This window comes from Pelodiscus sinensis, chromosome 7 (genome assembly GCF_049634645.1).
Source record: "Pelodiscus sinensis isolate JC-2024 chromosome 7, ASM4963464v1, whole genome shotgun sequence".
In the NCBI taxonomy this organism is placed as follows: domain Eukaryota; kingdom Metazoa; phylum Chordata; order Testudines; family Trionychidae; genus Pelodiscus; species Pelodiscus sinensis.
Window position 1 is genome coordinate 6092515 of NC_134717.1, and position 6370 is coordinate 6098884.

A 6370-nucleotide genomic window follows, 5' to 3' on the forward strand; every position below is an offset into this window, starting at 1 on the left:
ACACTCTTATTAATACCGCCCAGAATCATGTTTGCTTTTTTTGCCACAGTGTCACACTGTTGACTCATGCTTCACTTATGGTCCACTATGACTCCTAGATACCTTTCAGCAGTACTCTTTCCTGGACAGTCACTTCCCATTCTGTATGTATGAAACTGTTAGCAGAGTTAGTTTAGCTATGGGAACATGTACACTAGTGGTGACTTGCACCTTCCAGCTGAAATATAGATGTTGCTTTAAAGAATCCATCATTCTAACTTAAACCACTATAGCTAAGCTACAAAACCATTGTGGTCACTCCCTATTAAACCACGGAATGGTGGCATGGGCCATATAATCATTTATGCTTCTTTCACGTGGCTTTATCTTGTATTATACTGAAGAACTAGAAATACCTGGTGTTGATTAATTTTTGCTGCTTTTGCCTTTTTTTTTATCTGAAGAATTTGCTTATATTGACTGTTTCCAGCAACATTCCCCAGAACAGCCCAACCCATGAACAAGACAACAACCAAACATACAAGCGCAGGCTGCCTCTACTTTGTGCTAAACACATCCGGTTCTAAAATAAATAGCTGTGTGAGTCCCATCTCGCTCCATGTTTTGGATGTTGTTGCTTTTCCCCAGAATGGAATGGGGAGATGTGGCAGAGAGGAGGAGAAGTAGTACGGCTGGTAAGAGAAAATAACCTCTGTGGGGTGAAATGCTCTTTGAAAAAGCAACCCGTGTCATTAATGAATTGCATTGTATACTTTGTTTCTAGGTCATCGACATCAGGTGTCTCTTTGTTGCCCTCTGTTGGCTATAGAGATGTTTGAGGTTTGCTACCGCTTTCAAGCAAATGGCCGTCTTGTCTTTTCCCTTGAGGAGTACAACTTCACAGAGGTCCTAGGTTCAGTCCCCAGATAAGCTGGTAGGAGAGTGTTCCCATAATGTTAGGAAAAAAAGGAACAAGGATGGAAGAAATAGGAACTGAAGCCAAACTCAGAGCCAAATATACCCCATTTGTTCCCTCTGAAGTAAGTGGGATTTGGGTCTTAAACCAAAACTGATCTCGGCGGGGCTACAATACCAATGTACACCTCTGGTCCTGTGTTTTTCTTTTTGTTTTCCAATTCTTCAGTACTACCTGGCTATGACCAAGGCCAGAAGGAGGAACAAAAGCCTCCAGTCAAGATGCTCGTTTGGAATGGAAATCACACAAGCAAAGAATTTCTTATGCGTTTTTATTCAGCACTTCCTTCATTCAAGCTAGAAAGACCAAAGAGCTGCACAGAACCCAAGAATACCTTTGGAGGGTCACCTATTACTACAAGGAGCAGTTAAACTATACACCAGGAGCAGGCAAGCCTTTCTATCCAGCCCACGGCGCGCCCCACTAGACTCACAGGGAGCAAGCAGCCCCAGGTCTCAGAGTGGCTGGGTGTTCCATCTCCCCCTCTGCACCAGGGGAAGGGGAGAGGGGCACGCTTCATGTGCGGTGAACCCCCTCCTTCACCCAAACTCCCCCGCAAACCCTACACCTTCTCCTGCACCCCAATCCCTTACCCCGAGCTCCCTTCTGCACCTAACCTCTGTCCCAGACCCCTCACTTCCTCCATACAAAAGTGTAGCCCTCGACCACATATCAAAATTTTGGAGTGCCCCCCCCCCATCAAAAATTATTGCCCACCCCTGTTATACACTTTAGAGCGCTTTACAGATTACCCCCACCAAAAAAAATCCAGGCTGTTGCTTTATGTTGACAAGCCAAGTGTGTGTATGATTTTAACCGAGGAAGAATATTAAAATGTAAAAATCTGTTCCTTAAAAAGGCAAGAAACTAGAAGATTTTGGTGGTGGGGAAGCATTAACTCATCTGTCTGTAATTCTTCCTCAGTAATTGGCAAACCATATATACTACCCTGCATTAAATCAGGCACCTCGGTTAATATCTGCTCAGCCTAATCTCAGATTATATTAATCACAAATGAATATTACTTTGCTTTTCTTCATGCAGAAAGGATCAATATTGTAATTACAACCAGTTTAATAATGTGCCTTTTATCTTTCTTTTAATAGGGCTTGCTAGTTTATTTAGATGCAAACATCTAAGGATTTTTTATATTCCCCAAGAGCACTTCCTCTTTTAAATACTTAGTGATACACTTACTTTAAAGCAATATGCAGTAGAAGCAGAGCTAGCATGAAATTACATTGGATCTCCAGAGCTTTGCAGTTATATAAGAACTCTTAGCCTATTCAGTTAATTAATGGAATATGTACTGTAGGGTTCTGAAGTTACTTTTTTACCAGTACAAAGTTCTTTAACTGACCCGTGTCTGTGGACTGTTTTTTATCATTTGTTCAGGCCAGAGGAAGAGGGTTTTTATGTGTGTGTTTGTAGCTTGGCTGGGGGATGAGCAGAAAGTATTGTTGTGAGGGATTTTTCCCTTTAATCAAATGTCATACTGTATTCCTTCTGACACTGCAACTAATAATATACATACTAGAAGATTTACCCAGCATTGCTCGGGTCCTTAAATCAATCAAATGTTGTTTTTGGAAAACAAAATGCAGTCCTGGATGGTGAGGGTGTGCCCCCAAACAGGCCCTATCGCCTGCCTGGCGATTCTGTCTGGTTTTATGAGACAAAATCCCATTCTAGGCACATCCCATTTTCCTGGCACAACTAAACCCTGACCTTGCTTTCAGTTATGATAAGAGGAAGCTGTGCCCCGAATGCGGTGGTCCTAGCTCTTACCGCTTAGGAGGAGATCTTGAACAAACAGACAAGTACACAGATAAACAAACTCTTAAATTTATAGGAGATGTGAAAGCACCAATAACACATGAGGCTAAATTAACATTGTATAGCCAAATGAATTTGCTACACCAAATCTTGCCATTTTTTCAGCATAGGCCTATTATTTTTTGTAATACCGAAATGAGTGCAAGCTGGAAACCATAGAAAGTGTTCCCCTATTTCAAAGATGTTCACAGATTTCGAAAAAATCCAGTTACAAAGATGTATTTACTTCCCGTGCATGGCAAAAGTGCAATATAGGGTGTACCTCCCTTAACTGGGACTCCCTGGTCCGGCAACCCCCATGGTCCCTCAATGACCATGTATGTTCCTAGACCACATAGTCCAGGAACAGGGAGGTCTGGCGGTGGCGCAGGAGTGCTATAGGGGACACCAGCGACTCAGCCGGGAGCCCCAGTGTGTGTGGGAGGGAGTGGGGGACTGGGTAGCACAGCAGGGAGCTCTGGCCCCAGCCCTGGAAGCAGCAAGGGAGCTCCGGCCCCGGCTGCATACCTCTGGCCCCAGCCACGGAGCCTGGCAGCTGCGAAGCTCTGTCTCTCCACCCCAACCACACACCCCGGCCAAAGAGCGAGGCACCTGCAGAGTTCTGCCCCAGCTATTGTGTCCTGCCAAGGTGCTCCAGCAGTGGGGTAGCAGTGGGGGCAGGCTGGCACCCTAACCCGGTGGCAACCTGGGTTAGGAGAAGAGGGACCTTCCCTGGTCTGACAAATCGCCTCTTTCAGGACCAGTCAGGTCCCGAAGGTGCCAGAGCAGTGAGATCTAATCTGTATATAGTTGGCTTTTTTACATCTTTCTTCTAAGAGAATAAAGAGAATGAGGGTTTCCTGGATTCTAATCCAGGCTCTGATACAGACTATTATCTTTGGCAAGGGATTTCAACTACTCTGTATTGTTTTATCCATCTTTAAAACACAGGACAGAGTTATACAAATGATTGATGGAAAAGAGCTGTAATATTAGATCATCGAGGCCCCTTGGTGGCCAGCACAGGGACGCTGGGTATAATAACGCTGTGCCTCACCGTGGCGTTTAACAAATATTGATGAATTAATTTTCAATCCCCTCCAATGAAGAGTGACACAGAATTGCAAAGTGTTGCTGCTTCCTTCTTTTCCGTTCTAGACCAGTGTTTCTCAGGGTGGTCTGCGAAACCACTTTGAGAAACATGATATTGGGCCATGCCGGTTTGTTTGCTTACCGGCACCGTGGCCATGGAGCCTCACAGCTCCAATTGGCTCCAGTTTGCCATTTGCAGCCAATGGGAGCTGCAGGAATCAATAAGGGCCAGGCTCCCCTTGGCTACAAATGGTAAACCAGGGCCAATGGGAGCCAGGAGGCTCAGTGGCCCAGGTGCCAGTAAGTAAACAAACCGGTGCAGCCAGTTTCTCAAAGTGGTTTCGCAGACCATTTTGAGAAACATTGATCTAGACACATCACATGGATTAGGTTGGGAAGAAGAATAAAACATTAAGGCTTGCTTGTATCACAACTCATGCGAGCATGCTAAATAACAGTGTCGTAGTTCTTTGGATTAGGTATTTGTTCCTTCTTATTCTCCCTTTGCTAAATGGAAATGAAATTCCAGACTATGTAAGTCAGTTGGCTACTTGTAACAGAAATGGGTGCAGTGCGGATATTGGTGTAATTTGTGGTCACTGAAGAGACCACTACTTCATGGAAGTGCTTTTATTCTAAGAAAAAAGGTGCCAGTACTCTGGAACAAAGTTGTGGAGAAAAAAAGTCGCGGCCCCTTTAAGAGCCAGAATTCTGCTCTGGCAGCCGGAAAAAAAAAACGTGCACCCCCTGCAGGGTTCTGTCAGGAGCTGTGCCGCCCCAGGAAACCAGGTGCCGGTACACAGGGGAAATGCCTTTCTTTTCCTTTGGGCTGGGAAAATAGGTGACGGTACGTCATTCCAAGCTGTACCGTCACAAAAAAGCACTGCTTCATGGTATCAGTAGTTCTTTCTAGGAGAGTTTCCTCCTGGGCACTTATATATCAATGATCCCTGATTGTTCAAGCCATTAGCACCTTTCACCATCACACCACTGAGCACTGCTGCCAGGAACTGTTCATAACTGTTTCTCCTCAGGGATAATCGTGCTACAGTCCTCGGAGGAGCGAGTCCTGTAAAGGGCTTTAGGATGGCGGCAGAAGTCTGGATTCCAATCAGATTCTAGATCTGACCTTCATGACTTAGGCCTTTCTCTCCTCAGCAAGAGCTACTTGGGGGATGCCAGAGGTATCTCTGGCCACTGAGCTTACGGCCTGTATTTAAACCTCTCTTTTTACAAACTAATTTATAACTACAATGATTTGAAAATGTCTTAGAATCATAGAATACTAGAACAGGAAGGGACCTCGAGAGGTCATCAAGTCCAGTCCCCTTCCCTCACGGTAGGGGCAAGCACAAGTTAGATGATCTCTGATAGATATCTATCTAACCTGCTCGTAAATATTTCCAGTAGCGGAGATTCCCTAGGCAATTTATTCCAGTACTTAACCACCCTGACTGTTAGGTGTAGGTTGGATGTCAGAGAAAACTTCCTAAGTTCCATCTAAACTTCTTTTTCTTAACCAAAAGAAGTTATTTATGTCCTTTTTTTCCCATAAATAATTACAGAAATACTTGCTAAAAACAAACCGGTGAAAAAAATGTTTTCTCAGGAATTTTTCTCTCCTTTTTTTTTTTTTTTGGGCAGATACATATTTCCTGCCAACACTATTTTTAGTGCAGCTTTTTAACTCCATTGAGGAGTTCCTCTCGTCAGTAAAAATGTACTGTGTGTGAGGGGATTGAGTGAGGGTCCTCTGGCACAAGGCCAGAGGGGTGGAGCCAAACTGGTACCTTGAAATTGATGGTCCTGTCCCTTTCTGACAGCAGCATCAGTAAAGAGGCAGTCAACCAGGCAAAGCAAAGGTAGAGTTCCACATCCAGATTTCAACCAAGTGTTCGAGTTGGGATTTCCAGCTGGGATAGGCCATCTCTGGCAGATAATAAAATAATAAAACCTCCCTGGTCACAGCCCCAAAAGGGTTTTCTTCTGAAAATCTTGAGAGAGTGCAGAAAAAAAGGAGACTGGAAAACAGACTGCACTCTTGTGCTCTGGAGATGTATTATTAATAGACTCTATAATTCTCATTCCCTCTCCTAAGCCTTTGACTGTTGTCAGAGATTCTGCCCATCTGAGAAGTTCTGGTATCAGAACTCTGCGCTGTTGTGTGGCTGTCGGCAGTTTCTTGTTACTTGGGAGAAAAAAAAGGCAATTTTTCCTTTAATTTCAGTGGGGGAAATCCTCATTTCCCCATCGTAATCTTATTTTCCCCACCTTTTTCCAACAGGTAAAAAGGGAAGCAAGGGTAAATGTGTTTTCCCGCCATTTTTTACATGAAATACTGTTCAGAAGAGCCTGGTTTACTATGCAATCGAGATCACTTTGAAGAAGTGACCTGTCCTCATTTACCCAAGACTGCATATGTAAGAAACCAATAGTGGACTCAGAAGCCTGGGAAAGGAACCTAGATTTCCTAAGAGAATAATTCTCCTAAATGGAACAGTCATTTAA

General features: G+C 44.1%; 1 long non-coding RNA gene across 1 annotated transcript in view; it reads left to right on the plus strand.

The window, feature by feature from the left end:
* LOC142830279 (uncharacterized) overlaps positions 1-2777 on the plus strand; it is a 36661-nt gene extending 33884 nt beyond the window's left edge. Inside the window, exon 3 of the long non-coding RNA XR_012905427.1 lies at positions 764-2777. This is a non-coding gene — a long non-coding RNA (uncharacterized LOC142830279). The remainder of the gene's footprint in view (positions 1-763) is intronic.
* The last annotated feature ends 3593 nt before the right edge of the window (positions 2778-6370 follow it).